Genomic DNA, 17960 nt, shown 5'->3' on the forward strand with positions numbered 1-17960 from the left:
AATAAAATCACGGGCTCACGGTAAGTGCCTCAAAAGTATTATATAGCTTTTCTCTGGCTCCTCTTCTTCCTCCTCATATTTCTATTTCCTCCCTTTTTTTTCATGTTCCATCATCATCATCTTCATCTGTATGTGATGAATTCATTCTCCAAACCAAGTTATTTTTGTTCATGCTGCAGTTGTGTTTGGTTAAGGGTAGACTGGCTTTTCCCTCCTGACCTGTTCACTTGCCTGCCTGAGGTCAATTTCTCCTAGAAACACCGATTACAGATGAAATGATTGTTTTATAAACCTTAGGAAAAGGGTTGGTGTGGTCAGAAACTGTGCTCTGTGGCTTTCTGAACATAACCATTTTTCATGGAATGATAGTGGATTGATTATATTTTTTTCCTATTTTTTAAGTAAAGAAATTTTAAAGCTTTTAAATGAGTTTGAAAAGTTTTAACATTTTAAATTCTTGACAGAAAGCATTTTATGTAACAAATACAAACTTAATACATGTGGAAAACAAAAGGTTCAATATTTTTTTTATATATTAAATAATTTAAAGATGTCCTAAACTAAGTCTCAAAGAGTGAGATAGGATGTCACTTTACTTTTTTGGCTTATTTAATCTTCTAGTATAAAAAGTATCTTTTAGGTACTTTGTAATAAAATTTATTAGATTTTACCTGGATCGAATTATCCAGGTAATGATAATAACTGATGTGATGTTAAAGTTGATACATCATATCTTCTAAGAATTTTTTAGTGTATGAGAAAAGTACCGCCTTTTAAAAACGAGATGTAAGCCCTGGCTGGGAGGTTCAGTTGGTTAGTGTGTTCTCTTGTACACCAAAAGGTTGCTGTTTAGATTCCCTGTCAGGGCACATACCTAGATTGTGGGTTTGATCCCTGGTCAGTTTGTGTACTGGAGGCAACTGATAGATGTTTCTCTCTCTCTCTCTCTCTCTCTCTCTCTTTCCCTTCCTCTGTCTCTAAAAATCAGTAAAAGCATATTCTTGGGTGAGGGTAGACATCTGTAATATTTTGAACAATAATAATAATAATGGAAGAAGAAAACTATGCAAGACAAAACTCATTCAAATTAAATTAAATTAGCACGCTGCCATCACCATCATGCTCGGCGCTGGTCTCCACCGATGCACCTAGCAACAACTGCAGTCACCCACGCCAGCCCTCCAGGCCTCCTGCACCCTGCTCCACCCCCGACCCCGCCACAGCTATCCAGTCAGTTCTATGCTACTTCCATGGGTCACATGAGACAGATGAGGAATTTGATGCTCGCTGGTGACATACTTCAACAAACCAGATATTAATACCTGGGAATTGCGTAAAGGTATGAACACACTTGTTGGCTATGATCTGGTTCCAGTACCCAAAATCATTGATGCTGCTTTGCGGGCATGCAGACGGTTAAATGACTTTGCTAGTGCTGTTTGCATCCTAGAGGTTGTTAAGGACAAAGCAGGACCTCATAAGGAAATCTACCCTTATGTCATCCAGGAACTTAGACCAACTTTAAATGAACTGGGAATCTCCATTCCAGAAGAACTGGGCCTTGACAAAGCATAAACCCCCATCAATAGGCTTCCCAAGGATTTACTGTTAAACAGTCACCTGGAAATACTGACAATAACATATTACCTTATTTGAACAAGTTTCCCTTTATTGAGTACCAAACCGTGTAATGTTAACTTGAACTTTAATAAAAAGGAAATGAGTTTGAACTTAAATAAAAAAAATAAATAAATTAAGTTAAAGTGAAACATTAAAGTTTGATCATGTTTCTTTTCCTTGTAATAGTCCTGCTGCATTGTCACTTACACAAGTTCATTGCAGATCTTCAGCAGCTCAAGGTTCAGGAACACCTATTTAGGCCATTCCCTTTTCCTTTGAGTCCTGTGCCAGCTCCACCAGGCTGTGGGAGAGAAAATACTCTTTTAATACAGTGTAGCCGAATATCTGACCACTCACAGTAATTCCTTCATTTCTCTGTGGTTGGAAAATGCAAACTTTCCAAGATGCCTAATTTGTGCTTCTATATATACTAACTTTGTATTTCTAACGTGTGGGCAGGCTTCCTGTAAGACTGGAAAAAGGGAAATCTTTTTTCCCCCTCAGAAGGACATCTGTAAAATTTTTATTGCACCAAACTTTATTATACTGTACTTGGGTATGCAATGTTGCATCTTCACAAATTGCACTTAGGTAGGAATCAAAGTATTTTAGGTTTTGTGAGTTTGACTTAAAAAAAAAAAGAAAACCCAGGGATAGTGGATACTTCAAACATTTGCAACATATGTTTGGAATAAAATCCTCACGGTGCATTGGGGGGTTATTCTCTCAGGAAGGGAACTGTGGATGGGCTGTATATCAAGGCCAGAAAGTAGATGTTCAGGCTGCATGGCTGAGACATGGTGTGGTGCTGACAGGCTCACTGCCACAGGATCACTAGCGCTTGATAATTGGGGAGAGCATGGGATGGGGGCTGGATTTGTGGGACCTGACCTACTTGTATTGGAATCAGGATAAGGACCCCCATCTCCTTCCCAGGGATTTCTCAGCAGTTTTATTCTCTTCCTGTTCTATCTGTAGCTAGATATTTCAAATCACCATATCCTCTGCTTTTACTTACTGCCATGAATTTATTCTTTTATAAACTTGCAAGGCAGGTGACATAATAGTAAAGCATTCCTGTACTCTGGGTGACACATATGTCTTATTCTCCTCCCTGTTACTGGAAACATATGTTTCATTGTCTTCTGTCTTAGTCTTGCTGTGAAGAGTTGAGTTTTCTAATTGTCCCTGCAGAGGTCTTTGTGGGGAGTTTCTTAGATTCATTAGTCATGTCCTATAGGTTCCCTCCTGGTTTTGTTAAAGGGGAAAGAAAGATGCACCTTTTTCTAAAATTTCAGGTCTCTTTTACAGTTTTATAATTGTGTGAAGACTGCTTTCTTCCTGCCCCCAACTGCTCCCAAGCAGTAATTCCTCCTGGAAAATATGATTCATTCTTCCATGTCAATGCTGTGATTGAAAACATACCACTAGTATTCTTCCTTGTTTCCCAGCTCAGATGACAGAACTATTAGTTGCTAATTAGCAAAACCTGAGCAAGTATCCTAACAAAAAGAAAATGAATTTTTAATTGCTTGCATTTATTTTCTGTGGAAAGCTGATGTACTGAGCCCACTTGCATTCTTACATGTTTTTAAAAAATTCATCTGATATTTTTTTTCTACCTATCTGTCTTTATATTAGGTGACTTTCCACACTCCTTAGAAATATACTTTCTAAGTGAATGGAGAAGATGTGTATTTTACATATTTAATAGATGCACCTGCTCACATTTCTCTTACTATCAGAGTGTCATATGGAGACTGAGAGAGGCAGAAATGCCTACAAGGCACAAATGAATAGTTTATGGTTGAGTAAACTGCAAAGGCAGTGACACATCTCTGAGCACACAGCTCCATTCTTACCCAGGCTTTCTTTACACTCTTGGAGAACAGTTGATGAGCCCATCAGGAGTGTTTTGGGCTCTTTTTTTTCCTTGAACAGTATATTGTTTAACCTGAAAGACTGATGTTGGGTCATACTATGGGGATTTTGCTAGGTATCTTGCTTCCTTGGATGTTAGTCTTGATTTGTAGGGGGAACTGGAGTGGAAAATGCAAACAAGTCTTTGAACATTTGAAAAACTGTTATTTGTGAGCTTAAGAATAGCTCCCTGCTTATTCTTGTCTTTCTCTTAGAAATTTGATATCATAATCCAAGCTTTCTTTCAACAACTCTGAGGTAATGTTCAACGACTAGAAACAGTGAGCCACTTCCATAGATTTTTTAAAAATTATTATTGATTTCAGAGAGAGGAAGGGAGAGGGAGAGAGAGAGAGAAACATCACTGATGAGAGAGTCATTGGTCGGCTGCCTCCTGCACCCCCCCCCCCCCACTGGGGATCAAGCCCCAATCCAGGCATATGCCCTGACTGGGAATCGAACCTTGATCTCCTGGATCTTAGGTCGATGCTCAACTGCTGAGCCACGCTGGCTGGGCCATAGATTTTTTTTTTTTTTTAAAGAGCTATATTGCAAGGTAACTGTAGAAAGTGGTAGACATTTAGGGATAATTCTTAGGGTTGCAATTTACTCTTGCCAGTGAATGTTGACTACATTTGTGCCTAGTGTTACTGTTATTTTTCATATTGATCTTGGGAGATAGCAAGTGAAATTGGGAACCAAGGGTAAGAAAAGCAATGTAGCATTTGAAAGAAATTATTTTTAAATTATTTTTCAAAATTTATCTTTATTGTTGAAAGTATTATAGATGTCCCCTTTTCCCCCCCCATTGATCCCCTCCACCCTGCATCCCCTCAGCCCCTGGCCTTCTCTACACTATTGTATGTGTCCATGGGTTCCGCATATATGCCTATAAGTTCTTTGATTAATCTCTCCCCACCCCTCCCTTCTCTCTGAGATTCATCAATGAATTTGGGGGATATATTTACTACAGAGGACAAGTGAGAAGCTTGAAGGCCACTTTAGGAGAGGACTAGAAAGAAAAGGCTAAGGGAGACCATGTTCTATAGAAAATTAGTTGGCCTTTTGGTACACTGGCCCAGCCTTTTCTTTCACTGCTGCCTGACACAGTTCTCCCTGTTGGCAAGTCATGCTCCCTCCGATCAGCTTCTCTGCTCATACTGGTGTTCCTTCTAGAATAATTCTTTGCTTTCTTCCTTACCTTCAAATCCTATTTATTTTTCAAGTCCAATCTAAAGACCATATTTTTGAAAGTTTTCTTTAAGTTCCATCTTACAAGGATATTTTCCTACCCTGACACCAAATAGATGTGTAATTCTCATCTTTAAACACATCATAGCTATGTCCTTGTGTTGTGTATGTACGTTGATCTTTAGATTGTTAAAAGAAAAAACCCACATTCCAGAAGGTATCTTTCATACTAAAAGCCCATGATTCCAAGCTTAGATTTAATACCTGATCTTATTGCAGTTTCAACCGCTCCTAGAAACATAATCTTAATCAACTAGTGTGGAATATTCTGGTCAAGCACCAGTAAAGTCATCTGCCCACTCAGTGCCCCATAGAAAGAAGAGACAATCTATGTGGTAGAAACCCTTGCCCTTTTCTTCCCCAAAAGAAAAGGTATCATGGCCCCAAAATTATCCTTTGTTTTCTTTCACTAATAGCTCCCTAGTCTCCCACCCCTCCCCACCTTTCTTCCTTTAAAATTCTTCCATTTTGTACAACTCCTTGGAGCACCCTTTTAGTTTCTAGATGGGATGCTTCCCAATTCATGAATTGATTGATAAAGCTAATTAGATCTTCAAATTTATTTGGTTGAGTCTTGTTTTTAACAGAATAATGTGGTAGTCCAGGGGCCGTACTGAGCACTTATATATCCACCAGAATTCCTAGGACCAGGTAGGCTCATTGATGCTACCCTCAGGGGAGAGAAGGGCAAGCTGTTAGGTTGCTTGACCTCAGTTACACCAGAGATGAAGTTTATGCAGAACCTGCTAGTCAGAGGTGGCTCCTGGCATTGAGATGATGCTTCTGCCTCCATTTGACAATTTAGTCATTGTATGCAGCCTATTATCCAAACTTAGTCACTCACTCCTTTTTAAAAGAAGGTAGGATTTATAGTATTGATGACACATTTATGCATTTATAAATTGTACATTTTAAAACATCAAAAATATTTTCATATATATATATATATATAGAGAGAGAGAGAGAGAGAGAGACATTTAACACTGCTAGGATTCTTACATGTGGTGGACTGTGTTACTTTGGAATAAGTTGGCACTTTACTCAGAGACGTGAATGAGGACCCTCATTTGCAGTACTCTGGGGTTAGTACAGGAGAGCCACCTCTCATATGTTTTGACACCCATGTGAAATTGAACAGGTAGTATTTTTCCTGTAGTTAAGGTGAGCATGATATTTCTTTCCATTTTTCAAAATTTCAGTGAAGATTTGTCTTATCTTCAGTGAAGAAGATTTGTCTTATGTTCAGGCGATTAATGAATTCAGTAATAACTTTTCAACTTGTTAGTGTCCAGGTATGCATATTCATAGGAGACTTCATCGACAAATTGATTTGGGATCATGAATCCAATTGTTTAAATTTTTTATGTAATTCTTCCCCTTTTCTAATTTGGCACCCACTCAATGCAAGTCACAGTTTCTTTTAGTTGCTTATATTTTCTTTTCCTCCCTCTCCTTTCTTCCTTCCTTACTTTGTAGAGTAAACTATGAGAAATACAGCAACTCCTGTTATTTCATAGTCAACTGCTAATAGCTTTCCATCCCATTTTCTAACAGAGGCAGCATTATCCCTGTATCCTTTTTCTTGTATAATTAAAGAATGTTACCTTTGATGTCTTGAAAGCTTCATCTCCTGTCTTGCTTTAGCTTTCTTGATCTGTACTTATAAATTTGTGCTGTATTGTTACACTTCTTAGTGAAAGGGCTACATTTTCTCTCTTTGCGCCTTTCACAATTTGGCTTAATATAGGGTAACTGATCTAGCATTTTATTGCTCTGTTCTTCCTGTTTCTGATAGAGTTTGGATTCTTGTCACACTCTTTGAAAAGTATTCAACTTCCTCATTCTTGGTAGCTTTTACATTTGGCTCTCTCCTTTGGATCTCTCCTGCAATGAAGACATCTTCCTGATGTCTTCCCTCCTTTTCTGGGTTCTAGGCTTTTTATTAACCTCAGTTTTTGATGTGTTTCTTCCTCTTAGAACAAAATGAGGAAAAAAATCTAGATTCATTCAGCTGTTCATCTGTCAGTCATTGTTAGTTGAGCATGTGCTTACTATTTCCTAAGTGCTCACCACTGTTGGACAGAAAGAGCAAGGCCCCTGCTTCCATGGAACTTCAGGCTGGTGGGACATTGAGACAAGTAGATAATCCAATGCAAAAGTCCACACAAAGGACCAGTCAGAAGAGACAGAAGAAACAGGGTCCTTTGGGAGCAGGTAACTTATATACCTGACTCATTTGATGAGTCCATAAGGCTTCCTGGAGGAAGTGACTCCCTGGCAAAGAGGTAGAGAAAAATGTTTGCAGAGGCCTGGAGGCCAAAGGAAAACCTGACACCTGTGAGGACCTGAGAGGTCTGGTCTTTTTGGTTGGAGGGTGGAGCTCAGGGAAGGGAATGGTAGGAGACTGGATACTTTTCAAAGAGTATAGGCCTGCATGTTTCAGGGGGAGCTGGTCCTCTTCTGCAGCAGTCCAGGGTGATCCCCGAGACTTGTTCCATGGCTTTTGAATGTTTAAAACTGATCTTTGGGTAGCTATGTTTCCTGTCACTGATCTAGAGTTTCTTTGTTGCAGAATTAAATTCATCTCCTTATTCATATTTGCCAGTGTGTGATTCCTATCCCACATCCCCTCCACACTTCGTTGGTCTTCAAGTGCTGCTGCTTCCCCTGTGTAGCCTGTCATATTTTCCCTTGAAGACAACAAAATCCATTTCTACTGTTTCTCCAACTGCTGAGCTTTTCTGTGAGACAACCCTGATAATCACAATATCTTGATATTAAAATGCAAATCCCTAACATTGGAAAATAAATGTTGCTTAATTTCCAATGAATTAAGTGTTCTGGGTCAAGACACATTTTTAAAAATATATATATCTTTATTGATTTCAGAGAGAGGAAGGGAGAGGGAGAGAGAGAAAGATAGAAACATCAATGATGAGATAGTCATTGATGGAGCCCACAACCCGGGCTTGTGCCCTGACCGGGAATCGAACCACAGTCTCCTGGATCCTAGGTCGATGCTCAACCACTGAGTCATGCCTGGCTGGGCAAGACACATTTTAACTCCAAAATAGAATATTTATAATTTAAAAAATCTTGAGTTTTATTTTATTGGAAAACTGTCAAATGCCCTAACATTAGTCAAGCTAGAGAAATTGTGCAAAGGGCCCAAGGTGAGGTTGCTGACAGGGGCCAGAAATAACAAAGTGAAATTCAGCTGGGAAATCCAGTAGCTATTACCCTGGGGGAAAGTAAGAGCAAAGACTTCCAGTGATGAGATAACCCAGAAATCTGGCCTAGACAGAAAGAGTCTTAAGGGAGGTGGTGAGATGCCCCCCCAGCCCCAGGAGGAAATATGCTTTCTCCAAGGCGGGACTGCACAGCTAATCAGCTGATATTTGTGCAGGTCAGAGGAGTTCCCTCTAGGAAGCTGGGTGTTTACTTGCCCACTGGGGGTGATGCAAATCTGCATCCTGATTGTGCTCATAACTTGTGAGTGGAATAAAAGGAGGCACCTGTTTCCTATTTTAGAGAGGAGCAGAGAAGTGCCCATGGTGGGTGCTAAGAAACAAGATACTACCTCCCTTTTTCAGCGTGCTTTTGTGGAATAAACCTGCTTTCAAATTCAGCAAGATTTCAAATTTTCTCCCCCATTCCTGTTTTTCCCTTTAAGTAAAGAATGCCATAGAATATCATTGCCCTGCTACCCACCCTGAGACGTCAGTATTTGCCAAGACCAGTCAGGTCCTTGTTCTCGTGGAGGACACACATCAGACACCTGGGCAGAGACGTCCACGACACTCCATAGCTGGTGTTCTGAGCCTACTAAAACACGTGGTATGCTGGGGAGACTCCGATGAAGTGATAAACTTTAGAATGGGCGGGGCAGGGCAGGGCAGGGCATGGCAGAGCAGACCTTGCTCTGAGGTGTCTTTAAAGTCAAGACCCAAATGACAAAAAGGAACCTGTCATGGGAAGATGCAAGGGAGAGCATTCCACTTACAGAGTGGAAATTTTGGGTTTTCTGTGGCCATGTCCAGGAGCAGAGAGAAAGTTAGTTTGATGGGCCGGTGAGGGGGTGAGATCGGGTTGGGGGTACCTTGTGGGCCAATGGGAAGCCAATGGAGTGAGTGCCATGAGTTGATTTTTATTTGAGGGATATCACTATAGCTGGTGTGTGGGAACTGTTATGAAGGGGCAGAGTGTAGTCTTAGGGCGGTTACTCACTAGGCTGTTATAGTAGTAGCCCAGGTGGGAAATGGTCCCCTTCTCAGAAATTATAGCCAGCAGTAATGAGCCCTCTCTCTGTGCCACAAATTATGCCACTGGCTTTGCTCTTGAATTCATTAAACTTGCACAACATTATTTTGAGAGACGTCTTGAGTTTCCCCATTGACAGATGAGGAAACAGGCCTAGTAAGGCTAAGTTGTCCATTTTTATGTGGTTCAGAAATGGCTGAGCCAGTGTTTGAACCCACATAGTTTGTCTCCAGAGCTCAACTTCTTAACCACTGCCCGGAACTGCTGATTCTTCAAAATGGCAGTCCACATCTGTTCAGGGGCCTGGCCATGTGGGCAGTGGTTTAAGCTCACTAGGGGTGAGCTTGGGAACTCTATTGGAACCAGAATCAGGTGTTGGTGTTTAGTGTGATGGCAAGGGCTTGGAGGGCCCTTGGAGGGCAGGCTGACTGTCACTCAGGTCTCCAGACATCCATTAGTGGGTCCCAGAATGGAGGACACTGGTATGCCCGGTGCCACCTCTGCAGTCACTGTGCTCCAGGCATTGCTACATGGGAGGGAAGGAGAAATTGCTTCTAAAGTAATACTCTCCTAAAGAATTGGAAGTTACGTATGACTTAATTATGGGGAGGCCTCCGGATTCTCTCTGTGCCCCTCTGTTTTGGGAGGATAAGTGTGTGGAGAAACAGTGCCAGGTGCTGGGCTAATGACCCCATTACATGATCTCATTTAGCTTTTGCAGAAACCCATTTGGCAACTGAATTAACTGGGCTCACAGTGCCAGTTTGAGTCTAGACTCCATGACCGAGGGTTTGGGAGCATGTGAGGGAGGTCTCATGTGCTTTGCTCTTCTACTTGTCTTGTTAAACTCTCCTCCCATCCCCCTACAGTAACGAGCTTTCACATGTCACCAGGATAATACAGTATCTGGCCCCACCTAGACCTTTTCTGGGGACAGTGATCTCTCACCTGTCCCTCTCTGTGATATACAGGGCATAGGATGACCCTGCCCCACCCAGTGGAGGAAGTGGCAGGGATAGAGCACCCCCTTTATTTATAAGTATACTTGGAATGTTATTGGGGGGGTGGATAGAAGGAATACAAACACAGGCCCTTTTGCCCAAAGACATCTTGGTGTCCCGCTAATATGGGCAGGGTAGTTCCTGGTCTCAGGGCTTTGGTGTCTCAGATAAACTGAAAGAATCTTGGGGAGAAGCAGTTAGACATGATTAAGGGCCTGGAGGAATGATTTATGAGGAAAGGTGAAAAGGATTGAATATGAATAACAGGGATAGTGTAGTCTAAAGAGACACATGGCAACTCTCAAAAAATAACTTAAGGCAGTGATTTCAACCAGTGTGATGAACGAATTTTTAAAAGATGCAGTACTTGACTGTTTTAGTCAGGGCACTGACCTCTTTTCCCTTAGATTGTCAAATAAAAAAATGACATCAACCAGCACAACAATAGTGTCTGGTGTGAATGAATAAAAATTATACCTATTTTTTTGTCAGATTGGCAAAAAGTTATAATATAGTTTTTGGTGTGCCACAGAATTTTAGTAATTAGTTTATGTGTGCCATGAGATGAAAAAGGCTAAAAATTGCTGACTTAAGGAAATAGATGCTAAGGAGAGGTGAGACTGAGAAGACAGTCAAGGAGAAGACAGTGGGACCCCTTTCTCTCAGGGACCTGCATGTAGGACTGGTGTTTGCTGTAAAGAATAATGTGAGCTATCACACCCTGTCTGCATAACATGTTTCAGGGGACTTGATCTGACCTGAGATATATCTGGATCTGTTTATGAAGATACAAGTTGTAACAAAGCTCCCACTGTATTGGGAAAATAAGAAAAGTTAATATTGAGACTTTTAAGAGTGATTACAGATTCCCTGAGATATTTATAACTAGAAGAGTCTAAAAGTTGTGGAAAATTGTTACAAGGCATTTAGAGAGGGGAGAGGGATGGCTTCTTAGATATATTTATTGATTCCCCAACATTGACTTAGTGCCATACACAGGAGAAACAAAAAGTATGACCTTGGCTCTTGATTTTATATTTTGGGGAGTGTATGAAGTGACACATGAAAATAATTAAGAAACCTATCAACAAGTATGAAATAACAGGACCTGGGACTGGGGAGGGCAATTTCTGATTCCCAAGGGGTTTTTATAATAGAGCTCTGACTCCATGGCAAATTTAAATCCAGTATGAAATTTCTCCTAATTAACATTTCCCTTCTTCTTTCCAAATAGCAAATTTATGGACTCTAAGAAACTCACATAAGACATACACCAATGCTGTGTTTTCTTTCTGCTTGATTCATTCCAGCTGTTATTAACTTTCATGTCTGACTTTCATTAATTTATGAGGACTTCTGAACTGCAGTCTGAAATGCTCCCCTGAATTTAGACTTTTTGGGGGCAGATTTCACATTAGTTTATCATGACCTTTGCTAATATTTCAGCCAAGCATGTGAGTTTATTGCTGCCTCATAACCTTTCCAGGGCCCTCCAATGATGTGTGCTTGAATGCACTGTCCTGGCAGCTGGGGGGTGCACAGTTAGGCTTGGTCAATGCTCACTTCACTATGCTTCCCACCCCATTGATCAAACCTGAGCACCCTCAGCCTGTCTCTTTTGGCACATAGTTCCTGCCCTTAAAGTCTAATAAGCTCATAAGTAATAGGTTTTCTGGGTTTCCACAGGCCTGCCCTGTGATCTAAGGCAGGTAAAGTTTTGGCATTTTTGTGTACCATACAGGCTGCTGAAAATGCACTTTTCCTCTCTTCTCTGCTGATGGTTCTCAGTAACAAGGAACTGAGTCTGGGACATGAAACATTCAGGTGCAGTTTTTGGTCATTCACAGTTGATTTTTCTTAAACATGACACCTTTTCATGCTTGGTTATTTGAACTTAATATCATATTGGTGGCCACATATTTTTACTGTTCGAGAGCACATCTGTCAGACTGCAGTACTGAAATAATCCAGTAACGATGGAGGCCAGTGGCCAGCACTTGGTACTGTCGACCCCACAGAGGAAATGAGTTTGGAGATTTACTTATATTTTCTTTTTGGAAATCTACTTCAGTAGGATATTCTAAAAAAAATTATTTCTTCTTGACACCAGTGTAGCCTTTTTCCTTTGCTGCCAGTCACCTACTATTAATTTTTAGATTTTTCTGAAATGCCTCTTTCATAATGAGCCACCAGGTTAGCATGACTCTAAGGCATGGATTTTTTTCCTGCTGCTTTCTGTCGTGAGGATTAAGATTGCAATTAGAAGTTCTATTAAACGGCTTGGTATTAGCGCTGTGATTGGCCCCTCTTCTAGAAGAGTCAAGATCCTACAGGGTAACGATGTGTGGAAGTGTGAGCTCTCCTGTCATGTGAATTCTTCACGATACGAGTGCGTAGAGGAGGGGACTCACTGGAGTCAGAAGCTAGATTTGGTTTTAGGCTGGCTGAGAAGCTCTGCAGGCTGTGTTGTGTGATGATTGAGTTTTAGAATTAATGAACTTGTAGGCATCAGCAATACTGATTGTGGGTGTCATTTCCTTACTTGTCCTTACTTAACTAATAATATCTGAGACCAAGGTAAAATACTTATTTTGGAGTACTTGCTTTGTTTGAATGCCAACCTAGCTTTTGCAGAGAGCCAAGGTAGAAATGGAAACATTCTGAGAAGTTGGAGCTTTGGGGGCATAATCTGATGGCATAAGTAATGTTTTTCTGTTGTTACTGTTATTTGTATTTTTAAAGAACTTAATTCTTTAAAGTAAATATTCCTAACATTTTTTTTCTTTTAGAAGTTAATATCGAAGGATGGCCTTTTTGTGTTCTGAAATTGTAGGAGAGGATTTAGGCACGGGATGGGGGCATAGTGATATTTATAGAATTAAAGCAATTGATTCTTGGTAGGATGTTAAGTGAAGATTCTTGTGTTCTTTTAGAGCTCATTTTATTTTAAACACCTTTTTGAATCTGTTTCCAATCTCAGTTAAATGCTTTACAAAGTCAACCTGTTAGTGTTGGTTCATGTCTGCTAAGTGATGTCAGGTTTAGATGAACCATTAGAGCTAATGTTCTGAGGATGCCAAGATGGAATAAGTGAAGTGGTGAGCCTCAAATCCACTAGGAGTTCTAAAGGAATCTTACTAGGATTCCACCCGAGAGTAATATTCCAAACTGGGAAAGCTGAGGCATGTACAAGCAGAGTTCGCTCCTTGAAACTGATTTGTAAAAACAGATCAGGAAAAACAGATTTGTAAAAGCTGACCCTTTTTAAAAGTTATGTATATGGTGATTACTTGATTACTCCAAAATTCATTTGTTATTTTCCTTTAAAAGAGCCAGAAAGAAACTTTGAAATTCTCTTTATAATTTAACAGTTTCTTGTATGTCTATTAAAGTTATGTTTATGAGTAACACACTCATTTCGACAGTTCATAAAGTGCACAGGAGTTAGGATGGAAAGCTAAAGTCGTTCCATCCATCCTTCCTGTTCCAGCCCCAGTACCAAGGATAATTTTCACTATTTCTGTTTTAGTTTTTATTTTTATAGAAAGTCCAGAATATGCTTATGTATTTGTTTCCTGACATATCAAGTCTAGATATTTTCACTCAGTACAATTTATTGACTCTCCAATATGAGAGTTAACCTTCAATTTTCTAATACTGTGCCCTCCTCTTTCATTATTGATATTATGTTATTATTTGTCTAATGGTTATTTTTATAACTTCAAAGAATGTCTTAAACCTCTATAAGTTTTGATTTTTCAGTTTAAAAGATGAGGATATTAGGTCACCCTGCCCATTTCATCTTCTGGAGCCAAGTTTTTCTATTATAGTGTCAAAGTTGTTAATATCTCCATGGTATCTCACAATCAGCACTGCATCTGTTGTGTTTTTGTACAGAGGCTGACTCTAAAAGTTAAAAATCATTAAAACATCTACATTCTGATGGCTGTGGAAATTTTTAGCATCAAACTAGAATGTTAAGATCACACTTCTTTGAGGGTCTAGTGTTTTAATTTCTAAATCATCTGATGGTGATGGGTCTGGCATTAAGAACAAGTGCTTTATCTGTTTTTACCCTTTCTTAATTGCTTACATACCTATTGAATTGCATTTTTGTAGTTGCTTTAGTTTTCCCTCTATTATTTGCCTTTATAATATTCTTATATTTTTTTCCTGCACTTCCCAACTATATTTTTTACACGTAAGGGAAAGCACCCATCTTCTTGGACATTTCATTCTCCCAAGCAGTCTGGATCAGGTGTCTTGGGACATCCCTTCACCATCATCCTGATTGGAATTACTGGTTTCTGGATCTTAACTGACTTTGTCATTCTTAGTTTATCCTTTTATTTTATTGGAGTACATCAAGTAACTTTCCAACTTTGCCTTTGCTTTTGTTTGATAGTTTAGCTAGAACTCTAACTTCAAAAATTGCCCCCACCTGGAGATCTTGGAAGGCATTGCTACATTTTCTGTTAACATGCAAAGTTATAGCCCGACCGGGCGTGGCTCAGCGGTTGAGCATCGACCCAGGATCCAGGCGATCGGGGTTCGATTCCCAGTCAGGGCACATGCCCGGCTTGTGGGCTCGATCAATGACTCTCTCATCATTGATGTTTTTCTCTCTCTTTCTCCTTTCCTCTCTCTGAGATCAATAAAGATATATTTTAAAAAAAACAACAAAAAACAAAACAAAAAACAACATGCAGTTATAGATAAGAAGTCTGACGTCCCTTTGATTTGAATTCCTTTTAGATGGTTTCTTTTTTTTTCCTCTGGAAACTTTTTATCCTTATTGGTCTGAAAGCAATAGGTATTTAAAATTTTATTTTATTTTCATTCATTTTGCTTATCACTTGGTGGACCATTCCAATCTGAAGATACATTCTTTGTCTCTGGGAATGAGGTTTTTTTGTTTTGTTTTTGTTTTTTGTAAATATGTTTTTATTGATTTTAGAGAGGGGAAGGGAGAGGGGGAAAGAGAGAGAGAAACATCAATGGTGAGAGAGGATCACTGATAGGCTGCCTCCTGCACTCTCCCTACTGGGGATGAAGCCTGTATCCGGGGCATGTGCCCTGACCTGACTGGGAATCGAACCATGACCTTCTGGTTCATGGGCCAACGCTCAACCCCAGAGCCATACCGGCCAGGCTCTGGGGATGTGTTTTGATCTATTATATTTTTAATCATTTTATCTGCCCTGGTTTCTCTGTTTTTTCTTTCTGAGACGCTGCTTCATTGAATATTAGGCCTCCTGGGTTGTTTCTCTGTGTCTCTTATCTTTTCTCTCATATTCTCTACTGTTTGCTTTTGGTTCTGTGTTCTAGGAAATTTCTTTGAATTCATTTTTCAGTGCTTTTAGTGATATTTTAATTTCACCAGTCATATTTTTAATTTTCAGTTTTAAAACTCATATGGCTCCCTTCTTTAGTGCCTTTTGTCTATAATACAGTTGACCCATGAACAATACAGGTGTTAGGGAAGCTGACCCCCCCACACACACCAAGTACAGTCAACAATTCATGTATACCTTTAGAATCACCTAAAACTTAACTACTTAATAGCCTGCTGTGGACTAGAAGCCTCACCAATAGCATAAACAGTCGATTAACACATGCTATATGTATGGTATATGTATTATATACAGTATTTTTACAATAAAGTAAGTTAGGAAAGAAAATGTTACTAAGAAAATCATAAGGAAGAGAAAACATATTTACAGTATTTATTGGAAAAAACCTAGGTATAAGTGCATCCTCTGCAGTTCAAACACCAGTTGTTTAAGGGCCAACTGTATTTTCTCAAAACCCTTCAAAAGTTTCCTCCTGGCCATTTTTTTTCTTTTTTTTTTTCTTTTTTTGGTCATTCTCATTTATATCCCTCCATCTCCTCATAAGCCTAGTGATCTTGGGTGTTCATTTATGTTAAAGCCATGGAGAAGGAGGCTGCCCTAGGTTTCCTCTGCTCAGCCCTATGTAATGAGGATTGCTTTTCTCAGAACGGACATCCTAACAACATATATTTATTGGCAGGATTTCCTTTAGGGAAATAAGGTGGAGTCCTCCATATGCCAGGACGAGGATTGTTTGATTCTGGGTAGCAGTGTGAGCCAGCATGGCTCAGGCCCTGGTCAGGGATTACACCAACCTGTCAGACTGACACTGGAGGTGAGAGCTGGAATGGCTCACATGGTGAGTGCATTTGAATGAGAAACCTGGGGTGGGGAAAAGGTTCCAAAATCCCTGCCGAATTCACTTTTCCAGGGCATAATGATGTTGCTGTGCAGTGGGGCAGGAGACAGGCTACATGACTGGCACAGGTGCTCCATGTAAATATTTGCCCAGCCCAAGGCTTCTTGGGTGGACTTGGTTGACAACTCTTTCTTTGTCCGCTTAAAGGATAGTCTAGGCTGCTTCCTCTCCACATGTCTGAGTTATAATTCCAGTCTTAGCCACTTTGCACTTGCAGAAGTGGGTTAACATATTTTATTTATTTCATTGACCAGACTGTCTGGGTTCAAATCCTGGTTCTGACACTTCTAACAGTGTGATTATGGGCAAATTATTTAGCCTTTCTGAGCCTCTGCTTTCTCATTTCTATAATGGGATAATAGCAGCACCTGCTTCATAGGCTTGTTTTTAGGATCGAATTATTTAATATAAATAAAGCTCTTAGAAATGCTTAGCACAAAATAAGTACTCAGTATATTTTCTTATTTTTGTTGGTATTTTGATCATTAATACAACATCTACTTCCATCTTTTTTATTTCAGAGAGGTCTGCAGAGGGACAGGTGAGAAACGTGTTGGCCCAGGTTGCCATCTTAAACTGGAAATGACGAATTAAATAGTTTGCATTTTTGGTATATTTCAGAAAGATCTAGAGTTAGTTAAACTTAGAATCCAGTCTCAACTCTGTTGCCTTCTCACAGTTTGACCTTGAGCAAGCACCTAACTCTGGTTTCTTCTTTAAAATGGGGGCAGTGATGGTGACCTCACAGGGGTAATAGGAACTAAATGAGAGAATGTGCTAAAACACCCAGCAAGTCAGCTTCCCTTCTGTGAATAATCCAAGCATTGTCACAGTTACTTTCATCACCCTGATGCTTTGCATGTAAGGAAGATACTTGCAAACAAGGAGAATGTGACTTGTGCACTGTAATTTGCACATTTAGGATCTCTTTTGATGCTACTTAATGCTGCTTTATAATTTTCTTTACTTTTAGCTTTTAGAATATATATATATATATTTTAGAATATATATATATATATATTTAAATATATCTTTATTGATTTCAGAGAGAGGAAGGGAGAGGTAGAGAGAGATAGAAACATCAGTGATGAGAGAGTCATTGATCGCCCCCAACTGGGGATCGAGCCCACAACCTGGGCATATGCCCTGACCGGAAATCGAACCATGATTGCCTGGATCCTAGGTCGACGCTCAACCGCTGAGCCATGCCCCGCTGGGCTAGAATACATTTTGTTCACTTTATAATTTTATAAATTTGAGAAGCTTTGAAAATAATAGAATTTAACCCTAAGAACTGGGAAAAACCCTAACTGGGTAAAAACTAGGTATGGTAATTGTGTTGTATTTTATGGAATAACGTACAAAGACTATGTAGTAAAACTTCCCAAAAGCAACTACCAGCTCAGCCAAAAAGTCTTTATTGCTTCCTGCTGGAAGAGCTAGTCATTCATTTCTGGAGAAAAGTTTCCCCTAGTTTATTATTTTTTAGTCCAAGTGTACTTTTTAGAAAAGCAACTAATTTGATGGTTTAGTAGAAATTGAAATTAAATAGTTCAACTCTGGCTATTGTCATAACAAACAATTAAAATGGATGATATTGTCAAATATGTCTTAAATTGAGTGCCCATTTACTACAGACTTGCTGCATGGGAAAGT

The 17960-nt window shown here is 39.7% G+C and overlaps 1 protein-coding gene and 1 pseudogene across 4 annotated transcripts in view; both read left to right on the top strand.

Moving 5' to 3' along the window:
* The window catches only part of GLI3 (GLI family zinc finger 3), a 310853-nt gene that overhangs the window by 99622 nt on the left and 193271 nt on the right, over positions 1-17960 (top strand). The gene's annotated exons all lie outside the window — the stretch shown is intronic.
* On the top strand, positions 1120-3865 carry LOC148092234 (cytochrome c oxidase subunit 5A, mitochondrial pseudogene; annotated as a pseudogene).

This window comes from Miniopterus natalensis, chromosome 10, assembly GCF_054644295.1.
Source record: "Miniopterus natalensis isolate mMinNat1 chromosome 10, mMinNat1.hap1, whole genome shotgun sequence".
Lineage (NCBI taxonomy): Eukaryota > Metazoa > Chordata > Mammalia > Chiroptera > Miniopteridae > Miniopterus > Miniopterus natalensis.